Here is a 20,272-nt window from a genome sequence, read left to right on the forward strand (position 1 = left end):
AAAAAGCCATCCCTCTGTCCCCCATGGTGGCCAAGGCAAGCTGTGCCCAAGGAGAGTCTAAGCTCAGACCCGCCTAATCCTGCCTCCATCTGATGGTACTTTTCTATCTCCCCTGGTAAGCCATCACAAAACATATAAACTCTTGGGAGCTTTATGAACTCACTCATTACCCTGAGAAACTAACTTATCCTGGCCAACTTAGAGTAAGCTTATATCTCCCTTCTACTCACAACTGGTACTCTTTCAAAAGTGCCACCTCCTGGCTGGAGGCCAATCAATTTAGGACATTATAGCAACTCATGACAGAATTACCTAACTCCAAAGAAAGAGAAAACAGCAGCTAATTACACTGCCTGCAACATTTTGGGTAACCAGTGGTCCTGAGTCTGTCCACGTGATAACTTCATTTCTAGCATAACCAACATTTGAGAAAGACAGCACACAAAACATATCTATAACCAAGGACTCTCACAGAGTCTACTTCATTCCCCTGCCACCTCCACCAGGGCAGGAGCTTATATCCATGGCTGAGAGGTCTGAAAATCTATTGTGGCACAGGACTCTTTACAGACATTTGCCAGTGCCAGGGATAGCATGGTAGCACTGGTGGCTAGACTGAGAAAAGCAGTAACAATCACTGCAGTCTGGCTCCCAGGAAGCCCCATCCCTGGGGTAAGGGGGAGTACACCACAACAAAGGATCACCTCATGGGACAAAAGAATCTTAACAGCAGCTCTTGAGTTCCAAATTTTCCACTGAATTAGTCTACCCAATAGAGAAAATCTGAACAGTGACTCTGGTAATATGACAAAACAAAGTTCTATAACACTCCCAAAAGACTAACTAGCTCCCCAGCAATGAAACCAAACCAGGGATTCAGGAGAAGATGGTGCTGTAGGACCAACTCAGGATTGCAGCTACCAGTGAAAGTGCAGAGGGTGAGTGGACGCCGCATTTCCAGATGGACCTTTATTACACAAACCAGGATATTCCCAGGTGTAAGAGCCCCATAGGCCACCAGCGCGGCTGTTTGGGCCGGCGTGGCTGTTTTGGCTGACGCCGCAGCACAGCGGCACTTCGTACAAAATACACTGGTTTGGTTGCCCTGTTAAACCGACACTTGGAGATTTTGGAAGGCAGATTAGCACATTCATCTGATTAAATGGGACTTAAACAGAAAGCCAGGCCAGGAGATTCCCAGGCAGCAACATTGTTTCAGCCAGCACAGTGGGTCACCACTCGGGAAATCACACAGATCCTGGCACCCTTTTAGCAGGTGACTGGAACACCTGGGAGAGAGTCAACCATTCAACTTAAAAAAAAAGGGGGGGCTCTGAGGCAGGGAGCCAGGTGATCAGGCTTGGTGGGTCCTGCCCCCACAAAAACAAACAAAACAGCAATTGGAAACACTTAGGGTTGTGAGTTTCACAGCAAGCACAGCTGAACCTAGGATGGTGCAGCTCGGTGGGGGAGGGGCGTCCACCATTACCAAGGCACTTAACCCCTACGTAGGTACTCTGCCATTGCTGATGCAGACTGCCATTGCCGAGGCAACCCGCCATAACAGAGAGAGGTCGCCATTACAGAGGTGGGCCACCATAACCACGGCAGTTCTAACCACACCTATATAAACAGGACTACAGGGAATTACACACGGCAGCAGGGCGAAGCCCATGACAGCAGGGTGGAGCCCACAGCAGCAGGGCAGAGCCCACAGCAGTTCAGCATAGCCACTACAGGCAGGCAGCGACTAGACTTCCCCCTTGCTGGGCAGGACAGTGCAACGGATACTCATATATAAAGCCCTAACTCCCCAAGACAGAGCACCTGAAGAAAAAAAAAGGGGCTTTATGAGTTCTGCTGCAGCAGACTTAAACATACCTGCCTAGCAGCCCAGAATGAACAACGGAGATCACAGCTCAGCACTGGAGCGCCTATAAAGTACAGACCATCTCCTCAAGTATAAAGTACAGACTGTCTCCTCAAGCAGCTCCCTGACCTCCGTATATCCAAAGAGTCACCTCACAATGGACTGATCAGACTGACATTTGGCGGGCATCATTCAGGGACAAAGATAACAGAAGAAGAAACTGGTAGCAACCCTCATGGTTCTGTAGCTGCTTCAGATGTTCCCGAGGCAAGCAAGGCCTGGAGTGGACCTCAGCAGTCCTACAGCAGAGGGGCCAGACTGTTAGAAGGAAAACTAAGAAAAAGAAATACTTCATCATCAACAATGTGGGCATCCACTCAGAGACCCAATCAGAAAATCAGTAACTACTCAGGCGACAGGTGGATAAATCCACAAAGATGGGAAGAAACCAGTGCAAAAAGGAGGAAAATGCCCGAAACCAGAACACCTCGCCTCCTATAAGGGACCACAACACCTCACCAGCAAGGGAACAAAGCTGGATGCAGAATGAGTATGATGAAATGACAGAATCAGACTTCAGGAGGTGGGTAATGAGAAACTTCCATGAGCTGAAAGAACATGTTCTAACTCAATGCAAAGAAACTAAGAAACTTGAAGTCTGGGCACGGTGGCTCATGCCTGTAATCCCAGCAGTTTGGGAGGCTGAGGCAGGTGGATCACAAGGTCAAGAGATTGAGACCATCCTGGTCAACATGGTGAAATGCTGTCTCTACAAAAAATACAAAAAATTAGCTGGGCACGGTGGCACGTGCTTGTAATACCAGCTACTCAGGAGGCTGAGGCAGGAGAATTGCCTGACCCAGGAGGTGGAGATTGCAGTGAGCCATTGAACTCTAGCCTGGGTAACAAGAGCGAAACTCCGTCTCAAAAAAAAGAAACTTGTGTAAAGATTTGAGAAAATGATAACAAGAATGGACAACTTAGAGAGCAATATGAGTGAATTGAAGGAGCTGAAAAACACAACACGAGAACTTTGCAAAGCATGCACAAGTTTCAACAGCCAAATTGACCAAGCAGAAGAAAGGATATCAGAAGTCGAAGATCAACTCAATGAAATAAAAGGAGAAGCCAAGATTAGAGAAAAAAGTGCAAAAAGGAATGAACAAAGTCTCCAAGAAATGTGGGACTATGTCAAGAGACCTAATCTACATTTGATAGGTGTACCTGAATGTGACAAAGAGAATCAATCCAAGCTGGAAAATACTCTTCAGGATATTATCCAGGAAAATTTCCCCAACCTAGCAAGGCAGGCCAATATTCAAGTCCAAGAAATACAGAGAAAACCACAAAGATACTCAGCAAGAAGAGCAACCCCAAGGTACATAATCATCAGATTCACCAGGGTTGAAATGAAGGAGAAAATGCTAAGGGCAGCCAAAGAGAAAGGTCGGGTCACCCCACAAAGGGAAGCCCATCAGACTCACAGTAGATCTCTTGGCAGAAACCCTAAAAGCCAGAAGAGAGTGGGGGCCCATATTTAACATCCTTAAAGAAAAGAACTTTCAACCCAGAATTTCATATCCAGCCAAACTGAGCTTCAAAAGTGAAGGAAAAATAAAATCCTTTGGAAATAAGCAAGCACTCAGAGATTTTGTCACCACCAGGCCTGCTTTACAAGAGCTCCTGAAAGAGGCACTACACATAGAAAGGAACAACCAGTACCAGCCATTCCAAAAACATACCAAATGCTACAGAGCATCAACAAAATGAAGAATCTGCATGAACTAATGGGAAAAACAGCCAGCTAGCATCAAAATGGCAGGATCAAATTCACACATGACAATATTAACCCTAAATGTAAATGGGCTAAATGCACCAATCAAAAGACACAGACTGGCAAATTGGATAAAAAGCCAAAACCCATCAGTGTGCTGTATCCAGGAAACCCATCTTACATGCAAGGATACACAAAGGCTCAAAATAAAGGGAGGGAGGAAGATTTACCAAGCAAATGGAGAGCAAAAAAAGCAGGAGTTGCAATTCTTGTCTCTGATAAAATAACTTTAAAGCAACAAAGATCAAAAGAGACAAAGAAGGTCATTACATAATGGTGAAAGGATCAATACAACAAGAAGAGCTAACGATCCTAAACGTATATGGACCCAATGCAGGAGCACCCAGATATATAAGGCAAGTTCTTAATGATCTACAAAGAGACTTAGACTCCCACACAATAATTGTGGGAGACTTTAACACTCCACTGTCAATATTAGACAAATCAACTAGACAGAAAATTAACAAGGATATCAAGGACTTGAACTCAGACGTGGAACAAGCAAACCTGGTAGACATTTACAGAACTCTCCACCCCAAATCCACAGAATACACATTCTTCTCAGCACCACATCACACCTACTCTAAAATTGACCATATAATTGGAAGTAAAGCACTCCTCAGCAAATGCAAAACAACTGAAATCATAACAAACAGTCTCTCAGAACATAGTGCAATCAAGTTAGAACTCAGAATTCCGAAAGTAACTTAGAACCGCACAGCTTCATGGAAACCGAACAACTGGCTCTTTAATGTTGACTGGTTAAATAATGAAATGAAGGCAGAAATAAAGAAGTTCTTTGAAACCAACAAGAACAAAGACACAACGTACCAGAATCTCTGGGACACATTTAAAGCAGTCTCTAGAGGAAAGTATATAGCAATAAGTGCCCACATGAGAAGAGTGTACAGATCCAAAATTGACACCCTATCATCAAAATTGAAAGAGCTAGAGGAGCAAGATCAAAATAACTCAAAGCCTAGCAGAGGACAAGAAATAACTAAGATCAAAGCAGAATTGAAGGAGATAGAGACATGAAAAACCCTTCAAAAAAATCAATAAATCCAAGAGCTGGTTTTTTCAAAAGATCAACAAAATAGACCACTAGCGAGACTGATAAAAAAGAAAAGAGAATAACCAAATAGATGCAATAAAATATGATAAAGGGGAAATCACCACAGATTCCACAGAAATTCAAATCATCATCAGAGAATATTACAAACAACTCCATGGACATAAACTAGTAAACCAGGAAGAAATGGATAAATTCCTGGACACTTGTGTCCTCCCAAGCGTAAACCAGGAGGAAGCTGAAACTATGAATAGACCAATAACAAGGTCTGAAGTTGAGGCAGCAATTAAGAGCCTACCACACAAAAAAATGCCCAGGTCCAGATGGGTTTACAGCCGAATTCTACCAGACACACAAAGAGGAACTATTACCATTCCTTCTGAAACTATTCCAAATAATCCAAAAAGAGGGAATTCTTCCCAGATCATTTTATGAGACCAACATCATCCTGATACCAAAACCTGGCAGAGACTCAACAAGAAAAGAAAACTTCAGGCCAATATCCATGATGAACATAGATGCAAAAATCTTCAATAAAATACTGGCAAGCCAATTGCAACAGCACATTAAAAAGCTTATCCATCATGATCAAGTAGGATTCATCCCTGGGATGCAAGGCTGGTTCAACATACGCAAGTCTATATATGTAATTCACCACATCAACAGAACCAAAAACAAAAACCACATGATTATCTCAATTGATGCAGAGAAGGCCTTTGACAAAATTCAACAGCCCTTTATGCTAAAAGCCCTCAATAAACTCAGTATTGATGGAATGTATCTCAAAATCATAAAAACTATTTATGACAAACCTACAGCCAATATCATACTGAATGGGCAAAAACTGGAAGCATTCCCTTTGAAATATGGCACTAGACAAGGATGCCCTCTCTCACCACTCCTATTCAATATAGTACTGGAAGTTCTAGCCAGAGCAATCAGTCAAGAAAAAGAAATAAAGGGTATTCAAATAGGAAAGGAGGAAGCCAAATTGTCTCTATTTGCAGACGACATGACAGTATATCTAGAAGACCCCATCATCTCAGCCCAAAAACTTCTGAAACTGGCAAGCAACTTCAGCAAAGTCTCAGGATACAAAATCAATGTGCAAAAATCACAAGCATTTCTATACACCAATAACAGACTGAAAGAGAGCCAAATCAAGAACGAACTGCCATTCACAATTGCCACAAAGAGAATAAAATATCTAGAAATACAACTAACAAGGAACGTAAGGGACCTCTTCTAGGAGAACTACAAACGACTGCTTAATAAAATAAGAGAGGACACAAACAGATGGAGAAACATTCCATGTTCACGGTTAGGAAGAATCAATATCATGAAAATGGCCATACTGCTCAAAGTAATTTACAGAATCAACGCTATCCCTATCAAGCTACCATTGGCTTTCTTCACAGAACTGGAAAAAACCACCTTGAACTTCATATGGAACCAAAAGAGAGCCTGCATAGCAAAATCAATTCTAAGCAAAAAGAACACAGCACGAGGCATCACACTACCAGACTTCAAACTATACTACAAGGCTACAGTAATCAAAACAACATGGTACTGGTACCAAAATAGAGATATAGACCAATGGAACAGAACAGAGGCATCAGAGGCAACACAACATATCTACAACCATACAATCTTGGATAAACCTGACAAAAACAAGCAATAGGGAAAGGATTCCCTGTTTAATAAATGGTGTTTGGAAAACTAGCTAGCCATGTGCAGAAAGCAGAAACTGGACCCCTTCCTGACATCTTACACTAAAATTAACTCCAGATGGATCAAAGACTTAAACATAAGACCTAACACCATAAAAACCCTAGAAGAAAATCTAGGCAAAACCATTCAGGACATAGGAGTAGGCAAGGACTTCATGACCAAAACACCAAAAGCATTGGCAACAAAAGCCAAAATAGACAAATGGGACCTAATGAAACTCCACAGCTTCTGCACAGCAAAAGAAACGGTCACTAGAGTGAATTGGCAACCAACAGAATGGGAAAAAATTTGGCAGTTTACCCATCTGACAAAGGGCAGATATCCAGAATTTACAAAGAACTCAAATAGATTTACAAGAAAAAACCAACAAGCTCTTTCAAAAATGGGCAAAGGATATGAACAGACACTTCGCAAAAGAAGACATACATGAGGCCAACAAACTTATGAAAAAATGCTCATCATCACTGGTCATTAGAGACATGCAAATCAAAACCACATTGAGATACCATCTCACGCCAGTTAGAATAGTGATCATTAAAAAACCTGGAGACAACAGATGCTGGAGAGGATGTGGAGAAATAGGAACACTTTTACACTGCTGGTAGGAGTGTAAATTAGTTCAACCATTGTGGAAGACAGTGTGGCGATTCCTCAAGGACCTAGAAATAGAAATTCCATTTGACCCAGCAATCCCATTACTGGGTATATATCCAAAGGACTATACATCATTCTACTATAAGGACACATGCACACGAATATTCATTGCAGTACTGTTTACAATAGCAAAGACCTGGAACCAACCCAAATGCCCATCGATGATAGACTGGACTGGGAAAATGTGGTACATATACAGCATGGAATATTGTGCAGCAATCAAAAACAATGAGTTTGTGTCGTTTGTAGGGACATGGATGAATCTGGAGAACATCATTCTCAGCAAACTTACACAAGAACAGAAAATGAAATACCACATATTCTCACTCATAGGTGGGTGATGAACAATGGGAACACATGGACACAGGGAGGGGAGCACTACACACTGGGATCTATTGGAGGGAATAGGGGAGGGACAGCACGGAGGGGAGCTGGGGAGGGATAGCATGGGGAGAAATGCCAGATGCGAGTGTAGGGGAGGAAGGTGGCAAATCACACTGCCACGGGTGTACCTATGCAACTGTCTTGCATGTTCTGCACATGTACCCCAAAACTAAAATGCAATTAAAAATAAAAAAGGAAAAAAAAAACCAAAAAGAAATCTCTGAATTGCCAGATAAAGAATTCAAAAGGTTGATTATTAAGCTACTCAAGAAGATAGAGAAATGTGAAAACAAACTAAAATAAATTTAGAAAACAATACAGGATATGGATAAAAGATGCTCCAGAGAAATAGATATCATAAATACCAAATAATCACAACTTCTGGAAATGAAAGGTACACTTTGAAAAATACAAAATACACAGGAACATTTCAACAATAGAATTGAAAAGTAGAAGAAAGAACTTCAGAACGTGAAGACAAAGCTTTTAAATTAACAAAATCAGACACAGACAAAGAAAAAGAATTTATAAAAATGAACAAAGCCTCCAAGAAATTTGGGATTATGTTAAACAACCAAACCTAAGGAAAATTAGTATTCCTGAGGAAGAAGAGAGATCTAATAGTTTGGAAAACATATTTGAGAGAATAATTGAGGAAATCTTCCCTGGCCTTACTAGAGAGCTAGACATTCAAATAAAAAAAAGTTCAAAGAACACCTAGAGAATTCATCACAAGAATATCATAGTCCAGGCACATAGTCATCGGGTTATCTAAAGTAAAGACAAAGAAAAGAATCTTAAGAGCTGTGAGGCAAAAGCATTAGGTAGCGTATAAGGGAAAACTTATCAGATTTACCACAGATTTCTCAGCAGAAACCCTACATGTCACAAGGGATTGGAGTCCTATCATTAGCCTCCTCAAAGAAAATAATTGCAGTCAAGAATTTTGTATCCAGCAAAACTATGCTTCATAAATTAAGAAGAGATGAAGTCTTTTTTCAGGAAAACAAATGCTAGGAGAATTTGTCACTACCAAGTCAGTACTATGATAAATTCTAAAACTCAAAAGAAGACCTTCAAATACACCAAATTAGAACCTCCTTAAAGCATAAATCTCACAGGGCCAATAAAACAATAACACTATTTAAAGAATATATTTAGGTAACATCTAGCATGATGCATAAAATAGGACCTCACCTCTCAATACTAACATTGAACGTAAATGGCCTAAATGCTCCACTTGAAAGATACAGACTAGCAGAATGAATAAAAATCCACCAACCGAGTATCTTACCTGCTGTCTTCAAGTGACTTACCTAATGCATAAAGACTCACATAAATTTAAGGTAGAGGTGTGGAAAAAGATATTCCATGCAAATGAAAACCGAAAGCAAGCAGGAGTGGCTATTCTTATATCAGAAACAACAGACTTTAATTCAACAACAGTTTAAAAAGATAAAGAGAGATATTACATAATGATAAAAGAGTAGTCCAACAGAAAATATCACAATCCCAAATATATATGCACCTGACATGGAAGCTCCCAAATTTATATAACAATTATTACTAGATATAACAAATGAGATAGATGGCAACACAATAATAGTGGGGGACTTCAATACTCCACTGACAGCACTAGACAGATCTTCAAGACAGAACATTAGCAAAGAAACAATGGACTTAAACTTTCCCCTAGAACAAATGACAGGTATTTACAGAACATTCTACCCAACAACTGCAGCATATGTGTTCTTTTCATCAGCACATGGAACACCAGATGATAGGCCACAAAATAAGTCTCAATAAATTTAAGAAAACTGAAATTATATCAAGTCCCCTCTCAGACCACAGTAGAATAAAATTGGAAATTAACCCTCAAAGTTATATAAAAACATGGAAATAAAATAAAATTAAATAATCTGCTCCTGAATGATCTTTGAGTCATCAATGAAATCAATATGGAAATTGAAAAACTTCTTTGAACTGAACAATAATAGTGACACAACTTATCAAAACCTCTTGGACACAGCAAAAGTGGTGCTGAAAGGAAAGTTTATAGTATTAAGTGCCTACATCAAAAAGTCTTAAAGAGCACAAATAAATAGTCTCAGGAACCAGAGAACCAAGAACAAACTGAATCCAAACCCGGAATAAAAGAAATAACAAAGATCAGAGCAGAACTAAATGAAATTGAAACAAAAAATACAAAAGATAAATGAAACAAAAAGCTGGTTCTTTGAAAAGATAAACCAAATTGATAAACCAAATTAATAGACAAAAGAAGAAAGAAGATCCAAATAAACTCAATTACAAATCAAATGGGAGATATTATAACTGAGACCACAGAAATACAAAAGATCATTCAAGGCTACCATGAACATTTTTATGCATATAAACTAGAAAATCTAGAGGAAATGGATACATTATTGGAAATATGCAACCTTCTTAGATTAAATCAGGAATAAATAGAAACTCTGAGCAGACCAATAACAAGTAGCAAGGTTAAAAGAGTAATTTAAAAATTGCCAACACAAAGTTGAGGACCAGATGGACTAACAGCTGAATTCTTTCAGATATTCACAGAAGAATGGGTACCACTTTTCCTGAAACTATTTCAAAAGATAGAGAAAGAGGGAGGCCTCTTTAAATCATTCTATGAAACCACCCTAATACCAAACCACCCTAATACTGTCACCCTAATACCAAAATCAGGAAAGGACATAATTAAAAATGAACACTACAGACCGATATCCTTGATGAACATAGATGCAAAAATCCTCAACAAGATACTAGCTAACCAAATCCAACAGCATATCAAAAAGATAATCCACCATATATTAAACCATCCCTGGTGGTTTAATATATGCCAGTCAACAAATGTGACACACCACATAAAAAAAATTGAAAACAAAAACCATATGATTATCTCAATAGATGCAGAAAAAGCATTTGGCAAAATCCAGCATCACTTTACGACTAAAACCTTCAGCAAAATTAGCGTATAGGGGACATACTTCAAGGTAATAAAAGCCATCTGTGACAAACCCACAGCCAACATTATACCCATTATATATGAATGGGGAAAAGTTAAAATCATTCCTTCTGAGAACTGGAACAAGACAAGGATGCCCATTTTCACCACATCTATTCAACATAGTACTGGAAGTCCTAGCCAGAGCAATCAGGCAAGAGAAGGAAATAAAGGGGATCCAAATCAGTAAACAGAAAATGAAACTGTTGCTGTTCACCAATGATGATTCGTATACCTAGAAAAGTCTGACTCATCCAAAGAGCTCCTAGATCTGATAAATGAATTCAGTAGTTTCAGGATACAAAATCAATGTGCACAAATCAGTAGCACCACTGTACACCAATAGTGACCAAGCTGAGAAACAATCAAGAACTCAACCCCTTTTACAACAGCTACTAAATAAATAAATAAATGAAATGAAATACTTGGGAATATACCCAACCAAGGAGGTGAAAGGTCTATATGAGGAAAACTATAAAACACTGCTGTACAACATCATGGGCAACACAAATGGAAACACATTCCATACTTACGGGTGGCTAGAATAAATATTGTGAAAATGACCATGCTACCAAAAGCAATCTACAAATTCAATGCAATTCCCTTCAAAATACCATCATCATTCTTCAGAGAACTAGAGAAAACAATCCTAACATTTATATGGAACCAAAAGAGAGCCTGCAAAGAAAAACTACATTAGTCCATTTTTACATTGCTGATAAAGACATACCCAAGACCAGGTAATTTATAAACAGAAAGAGGTTTAATGGACTCACAGTTCCATGTGGCTGGGGAGGCCTCACAATCATGGTGGAAGGTAAAAGGCATGTCTTACATGGTGGCAGACAAGAGAAAAGTGAAAGCCAAGTGAAAGTGGTTTCCCCTTATAAAGCCATCTGATCTCGTGAGACTTATTCACTACCATGAGAACAGTATGGGGGAAACCACTCCTATGATTCAATTATCTTCCACAAGTCCCTCCAACAACATGTGCAAATTATAAGAGCAAAATTCAAGATGAGATTTGGGTGGGAACACAGCCAAACTATATCAAAGACTAAACAAAAAGAACAAATCTTTTGTTTTGTATCACATTACCTGATTTCAAACTATACTGCAAGGTTACAGTATAGTTTGGTACTGTTCACAGACCAATGGAACAGAATAGAGAACCCAGAAATAAAGCCAGAGAGTTACAGCCAACTGATCTTTGACAAAGCAAACAAAACATCAAGCATGGAAAAGACACCCTTTTCAACAAATGGTGCTGGGATAATTTCCCAGCCACATGTAGAAGAACAAAGCTGGATCCTCATGTCTCATCTTATACAAAAATCAACTCAAGATAGATGAAAGACTTAAATCTAAGATCTGAAACTGTAACAATTCTACAAGATAACATCAGAAAAACTCTTCTAGATGGCTTAGGCAAAGAGTTCATGACCAAGAACCCAAAAGCAAATGCAGCAAAAACAAAGGTAAATACATAGGACCTAATTAAACTAAAAAACTTCTGCACAACAAAAGTAATAACCAGCAAGGTGAACAGACAACCCACAGAGTGGGAGAAAATCCTCACAAACTATGCATCTGACAAGGGACTAATATTCAGAATCTATAGGGAACTCACACAAATCAACAACAACAAAAAAATCTCATTAGAAAGTGGGCAAAGGACGTGAATAGATGACTAAACAGGGCTCAAAAGAAGATAGAGAGATGGCCAACAAACATGAAAAAAAGGCTCAACATCACTAATTATCAGGGAAATTCAAATTACAACCACAATGAGACACCACCTTACTCCTGCAAGATTGGCCGTAATCAATACATTAAAAAATAGTAGATGTTGGCATGAATGTAGCGAAAAAGGAATACTTTCCCACTGCTGGTGGGAATGCAAACTAATAAAACCACTATAGAAAACAGTATGAAAATACCTTAAAAACTAAAACTAGAACTATAATTTAATCCCGCAATTCCATGAATAGGTATCTACCCAGAGGAAGAGGAGTCATTTTATTGAAAAGACACTTGCACGTGCATGTTTACAGCAGCACAATTTGCAACTGCAAAAAATGGAAGCAGCCTAAATGTCCATTGACCAATGAGTGGATGAAGAAACTATTACACACACACACACACACACACACACACACACACCCCATAGAATACTACTCTCCCATGAAAAGGAATAAAACAATGGCATCTGCAGCAACTTGGATGGAGTTAGAGACCATTATTCTAAGTGAAGTAACAGGAATGGAAAATCAAATGTCGTCTGTTTTCACTTATATATAGGAGTTAAGCTATGAGGGCATAAAGGTATAAGAATGATATAATGGACTTTGGGGACTTGGGGGAAGGGTGGGAGGGAGGTGATGAATAAAAGACCCTACACATTGGGTACAGTGTACATTGCTCAGGTTATGGATGGCACCAAAATCTCAGAAATCACTGCTAAAGAACTTTTCCATCCAACCAGACACCACCTGTTACCCAAAACTGTTGAAATAAAATAAAATAACCCACATGAAATGTGTTTGGTGGTCGTAAAAGTGTAGTGCTATTTTATGTAATCAATGTTGTTATCAGCTTAAAATAACCTGCTATAAGATGTTTTATGTAAGCCTCATGGTAAGCAGAAATGCTTAGAAGTTTATCCTTTTAGTTGATATCATAGACCTGTATTATTTTCCTTTGGTCATTTATTAAAGAATGATAGTGTGTGTCAATTAATTTTAAATGCATAACTTCAGTAATAACAGGACGCTAAATATGTATCCATTAATCTATGTATTGACCACTGTTATTTATTAAATATATAGACTCAAGGAAAACAATATTTGATTTCATTTCCTTACCTAAACACTGGCTATTACCTAAAAATGTACCGTGCAAAAAATAACGATTTGCACTTGGGGATATTCGTTATATGTCAGACTCTGGACTAAGTGCTTCAAAAGCGTATTCCATTTCAACCTTACAATCTATTAAAACCCATTTTGCAACTAAGCAAATATGTATGGCCTTATGGTGATTGTATATGACTGGTTTAATGAGGGAATGCTTTGAGCTTGACTCAGCACTCTGAACTCCTAGCTGGCATAAGCCAGATGTGAAGGGTAGTGCAATGACAGCCCCCCTCAGCCTGGCCCTGAAACAGTGATGAAGGCAAGTCCTTCCAGTGGGAAGAACTCTGAACAGCATCTATCTGCTAGCTGTTAAGTTTAGAAAAGAGTGCAGCATGATGTAAGGATTTATACTTATTACTGCCAATTGGGTTTCTGATAATCATAGGTTTTACTACTGTCCCACACAACTTTGCTTCTGACCAGTGACCAGTAATTCACTTCGTAGTGAAACAAAGAGGGTAATGGATTTATACTCAGTTATTTGTTGGTCTTCACATGTTTCTCATCAATTAAAAGTAGCTGGCTTTGTTGAAATATGTGTTAAAGACTTATAATACCAGCTGGGATATAACATTTTTCAAGGTGTTATAGACAGCTGATATCAACTATATTTTCTTAGACCAACTTAAGATGCTTTGTCCAGTTTGAATACAGGTATCTTGGAACCAAGGAATAGAAGTAAGTATATCTTGGCCGGACGCGGTGGCTCAAGCCTGTAATCCCAGCACTTTGGAGGCCGACGCGGGTGGATCACGAGGTCAAGAGATCAAGACCATCCTGGTCAACATGGTGAAACCTTGTCTCTACTAAAAATACAAAAAATGAGCTGGGCGTGGTGGCGCATGCCTGTAATCCCAGCTACTCAGGAGGCTGAGGCAGGAGAATTGCCTGAACCCAGGAGGCGGAGGTTGCGGTGAGCCAAGATCGCGCCATTGCACTCCAGCCTGGGTAACAAGAGTGAAACTCCATCTCAAAAAAAAAAAAAAAAAAAAAGAAGTAAGTATATCTAATGACCAATTTGAAATGTTTGATTCTAGTCTTTTGACTCTGGCTGCTATTGGCTAGAATCTTAAGTACTCAAGGGATGAATGTGTCTTCCAGGAAACAAAACAATCGTTCTACTGAATTGGAAACTATAATATGACCATTTTGATCACCTTATGCCATTGGAATGGAAGGTTTTGGTGTTGGTTGAGGTGACTGATTCTGAAAGTGGGCTTCTCTTGTGACATTGGGGGCATATTCTGAGGTATTTTCTTCTATTCCAGCCGGAGGTGACATTGAATGGGGAGGGCTACTGCAATTCTATAGAGACAGGACCCCCAAAGGACCTATATCCCTCAGAAATAAAGATTTGGGTGACCTTACTAGGAAAAGAACTCTCAGCAGTAAAGGGGCTATGAAAGAGCAAATAAAATTGTAGCTGTGGCCTAGTGGCCAATCATAAATATAATGACCAATTTTCTTCCTACCTGTGTTTCCTTCTTTGCTGTGAAACATGTATATAACATCTCCCATCTGACCTCTTACTCTCTGAGCTCAGAACCTGATAGATACGGGTTAGACAGATACTTGCATGTTCAGTTTTTCTTTTTCTTTCTTCTCCCTTTCCAACAGCCTGAGGTAGAGTTACTCATGCTACAGTTTGGTTCATTGGTTGATGGTCATCAAAATGAGGTAGTTATACAGCTTAGAGGGATTAACATCATTGAGACAGCCTGGATTCCAGTTGGTGTGAGAATTGATGTCTTGTTTTCTTTTTGGGAGAGGGTTATTCATTATATAAGGATCACTGCTTTTTGTTAGGTGTAACATTTTTTGGAAGTTTAATTAGGGGAAGAAGAATGTAGGCAAAGTGGGGCAGACATATCATAGAGGTGAACTAGGAAAGATGTTTGTCCTTTTTTTTGCTTTCCAGGGTTCAAACCTCTTTCTTATATGGAGGAAATCCTGCACTTTGTGAATCTCCATGGGACACTGCATCCTGCCTTCCATTAAAGAAGCTGCAAAGGATCAGCTACTCCCTTTTCTCTGTTTCCCTGGAAGATATGCTACAGGCATTGTGGTTGAGGCTTGACCAATCAGGTACTCTCAGTGCTGAATGAGAATCTTAAGTGAGATAAATAAGGTGCAGTGAACTTTCAGAATTCACTTCATAATGATGACAGAGGGGATGGGAACAGCATCCAGTGTCCTGTGGCAGCAGAGTCTGATGGTGTGTGGGGGCAGCAATTCATACAGGGACACCCTAACCAGGCAGTTTCTGTGGCATAACCTTACCCATGGCTCAGTGTGATTTACCTCCCACCCATTTTCTCAGCTGCCTCTGTTGCTTCTATGAGCTTTCTATATCCTTTGAATAAATTTCTTCTCTGCTGAAGTTTTCCAGTGTAATTCTTGCAACCAGGAACACAGACTGCGAAAGGTATGTATTATCATTTCCAGCTGACAATTTGGGTCGTATTATTAGTGGCTGAAATTTGAACCCAGATCCACTTGATGGCAAGCTTGTATTCCAAATCACTACCCTGTTAAGTACCATTAGTTAAAAATAGAAAATACCTCAAAGACTAGCTTCCTATGGTTTTTAGAGAATTATTTTGTAGCTTAAGGACACAAAGAATTTAGATGGTGGGTTATCACCAACTGTTGAGCTACTGCTAGGAACAACCAAGTCATGCCGATGAGCTCAGGGAGATGCCTGTGCCATCACTTTCAGCACAAAACCACTTGAGAAGTGTTAATCAGTCATGGGTCTGTCGTTGTTTTTCTGGAGTCTAGACAGGGTGGTGCTTCCTCCCTCTTTCTGCTGGCTGGTGACCGTCCCTTTTCATGCTTGCTGCCTTCTTCCCCACCTCCTCCCAAATGAGCTTTCCTTGTTGACTCCCACCACAGACTTTTCCTTCTCTTATGAGAAACGTTAGGTAAGTATTCCTGCCTCTTTCCCAAAATATAATCCTGCTTTTTTAGGAGGGATTTTTCTTTTATTCCTTTGGATTGGAAAAATGTTCCTTTGGTGCATGGGAGAGCCTGACCTTTAAAAGCCTCCTGAGAAGATGTCTCATGGCTAACCCTGGGAGATGTTTCACTATTTGGCAGCTCTTCTCATCACAGACATTCAGTTTATATCTCTCTGTCCTTAATTTTACCCCAATTTAGTCCCTCTATTCAGCTCAGTAATGACTCTGACTGTTGTTTACTCTGTGGACACTTTTCAATGACAATCACGTCTCTTCTCGGTGGCTACTCAGCAGAGCTGGGCATTTGAGAATCTTTTAATCATTTCTTTTTGTGTGTCAGTCTCTTGGCCCTCTGAGTCATATTTGTGCTCACCACTTCCTTCAGTTTGATCCCAGTTGGAAGTATGATTAGCATATAGATTTTTTTCCTGCTTCTGGCAAGGATTTTTACAATTAGTTGAAAAAAGAAGCTATAAATTTTGTAGAAAACTCAAGGTCCTACCCACCAAACTCCACTATTGCCTTCCTGGAACAATATCCTCCTTCAATAGCCCTTTTATAAAAGGGCTGGTTTCTGATAATGAGAAGTTAATTGCAAGGCTTTGATACAACATTCGAGTGGGGTTTGTATTTTGTTATCTTTTGTATTTAACTTCAGGCAGTGTTACTTATCTTAAAATTGATTGTAGCATGCCTTAAATAAATCTGCAGTGGCTTGTTCTTTTAATAACCATCACTCTTTTGTAATAGGTATCTCTCTTGTCACAGACAGCTTCTGTGATCTGGAAACTCCTATCTCCTCTGGGATCTAACGTTAATTTTTGCAGCTGTCTTGTTACCCAGCAGTATTCTTTGTTTTGCTTTAACACAGCCACCCAGGAGTATTTATCAAGCACTGCACAGTTTAACTGCCTATAAAGATTAGGCCCAGGCTATTTACTTACTGGGTTGGTTGAAATTGGCAATTGGGATAATAGTCTTCCCTTTCCAATGGCTGATGCAGCTGGCACATTTCCTGCCAGGTTGAAAAATATCAGTGCACAGTTGAGTATGTCTCTTTGAAGAGAAATTTGAAGCCGTGAATGCAAACGGGAGCCTGCTCACTGTTTGTAGAGGAATTGCCTCCTAGTTAGTTAACATTTGATAGTTAAGAGCTTGAATTTGACTTTTTCTTTCTTTCTTTTCTTTCTTTTTTTTTTTTTTTTGAGACGGAGTTTCGCTCGTTACCCAGGCTGGAGTGCAATGGCGTGTTCTCTGCTCACCTCAACCTCCGCCTCCTGGGTTCAGACAATTCTCCTGCCTCAGCCTCCTGAGTAGCTGGGATTACAGGCACGCGCCACCACGCCCAGCTAATTTTTTGTATTTTTAGTAGAGACGGGGTTTCACGATGTTGACCAGGATGGTCTCGATTTCTTGACCTCGTGATCCGCCCACCTCGGCCTCCCAAAGTGCTGGGATTACAGGCTTGAGCCACCGCACCCTGCTGAATTGGACTTTTTCAAAAGCATTTGCCTAAGCTAACTAGACTTTGTTTCTCACTGGTTTGTTTCTTGTCAGTGTATTCCTCGCGCCGTCAGTGGCTGTGCACTGCTTTCTCAGGACTTTCCCTGGGAGAGAAGCACGGACCCTTGTCTCTTTCCTTCTTCTCCACAATTTGAGCTCAGAGATCCTGGGAGGCAGCGTGGGGAAAGACGGGTGACTATATCCACCAGGAATTTCCTGAGGCATCTGTTTTGTCTTGTTCCCTTGTGACAATGATGGGTGGCCTTCACATGTCTGATGTTGTCCTATAGTCAGAACCAGGGTTATCCTCAATTCTCAGGACTAACTGTAACTCTAATCCCTTCTCATGCTACTGAGAAAGTATAATAGAGTACAAGGGAGTGAAAACGATATTATTTTAGGAAAAATATAATTCCTTTAGTTCAATTAAAAATGTAGAAACTTCAGAGCTTTATATGTTATAAATAAGTTAATTGCAACACCTCTAATCCCTGGTCAAGATCCAGGGGTGGACCCAACAAGGATTGGAGCCTTTCCCATGTTGCTTTGTTAGGATTTCAAGGGTGAAATGGCTCTCCTCTATCAGCTAATCGAACCAGAACAGAATATTTAAGAAAAAGAAGGCAAGGTGTCTTCTACTCACAAAGAAGTATATATTCCTAGTTTCCTTCCTGTAGTGAAGATGACTGGATATTTTTATAAGGGTTAAAGATTTCAAACATATTCTGTCCTTTTAAAAAATTTTATTCTCTCAATAATCTTCAGTCATTTATTAAAAAACAATAGTAAAGGGAGAATAAGATTAAGAGTGACTTTCCTTTGTGCATGATATCTGGCTACGGTTTTACAACTGGGAAACAGATTTTCAGCCTACTGGCACACTCAGTAGAGCGTGCATTTGACTACTTTCTCTCTGAAAATTTTTTTTTCTTTTTTTTTTTTGAGACGGAGTTTCGCTCTTGTTACCCAGCCTGGAGTGCAATGGCACGATCTCGGCTCACCGCAACCTCCGCCTCCTGGGTTCAGACAATTCTCCTGCCTCCGCCTCCTGAGTAGCTGGGATTACAGGCACGCGCCACCATGCCCAGCTCATTTTTTGTATTTTTAGTAGAGACGGGGTTTCACCATGTTGACCAGGGTGGTCTCGAGTTCTTGACCTTGTGATCCACCCGCCTCGGCCTCTCAAAGTGCTGGGATTACAGGCGTTCTCTCTGAATTTTATTATGTAAAAACTTCATGGGAGGAAGCTTTGCCATAAAATAGTATTGCAGGTTTTTGTAACCTTGTATGATTAGTGTCTACCAATGAATGTTTGATGAGTGAATGAGTGAACAGTCTATGCAATTAATAGTATTGCTGCCCATCTTGTTTTTTATGGAATGTACTGTTCGTTTAGTCTGACATTACCAATGATTACTCTTATCCTAGCCCTCCAAGTGAGGGAGAATATGCTCCATGTTCTCCAGATTGAATTATCATAGCTGAACATGGACACCCTTTTTGACTTCATTATTACTACAAAATCACATACTTTTCTATTTGTAAGGAACAATGTACAGTGCAATGTAGGAATAAATACCCTAAATTATGGAAATTAGGTTACTTACCCATGATCATATAGCCAATTAGAACAAAGTTTAACTTCTGTAAGCTTATAGTTGATGACCTTAGGAATTAGAAATAAAAACAAAACACAGCTTTGCTTAGATGTATGGTGAGCCTTGTTCTTTTGTGGTGATTTAGAATAAGCAGAATTGGCCAAATGCAATGTACCTTGAAGCAGTTTAAGAATATTAATTCACATCAGGTCAAAATAGTCACTATTATGAAAGTAATTACAACAACCACTGCTTTTTCTTATTCTCCATTTATGTGATTCAGCAGTACAAGCAAAATGAGGTAAATTTATAGGTCAAGAACAGTCAGCCTTCCTCAGGTGTTCTGAAGCCTTTTAGGATTGTGTTACAGCCCAATTTCACCTTAGACTTGTCTCCTTTCTCAGTTTCATGCATTTCTTGTTGCTTAATTAATTTTAGCAATCAGTGTCGCTCTGGAAAGCTTTCAAATCACAGATTCCTGCTCACAAATGGATAAATGTAAGTATACTGGGAAAACACACATAAGCCATTAAGATGAATATCTACCATGAATGACTCATGTAATATATTAATATCTATTCTTGCCATTTCCATCAATAGAAACTCCATAGATAATTTGTATTCCTCTCAGCTTGTACTGGATCTTTTTCTTTTTCTCAGACTCTTTTCTCTAACTGTTGATAATCCCTAGTGAATGTCATTACCATATGCATTTAGAAT

This window comes from Callithrix jacchus, chromosome 3 (assembly GCF_049354715.1).
Source record: "Callithrix jacchus isolate 240 chromosome 3, calJac240_pri, whole genome shotgun sequence".
Lineage (NCBI taxonomy): Eukaryota > Metazoa > Chordata > Mammalia > Primates > Cebidae > Callithrix > Callithrix jacchus.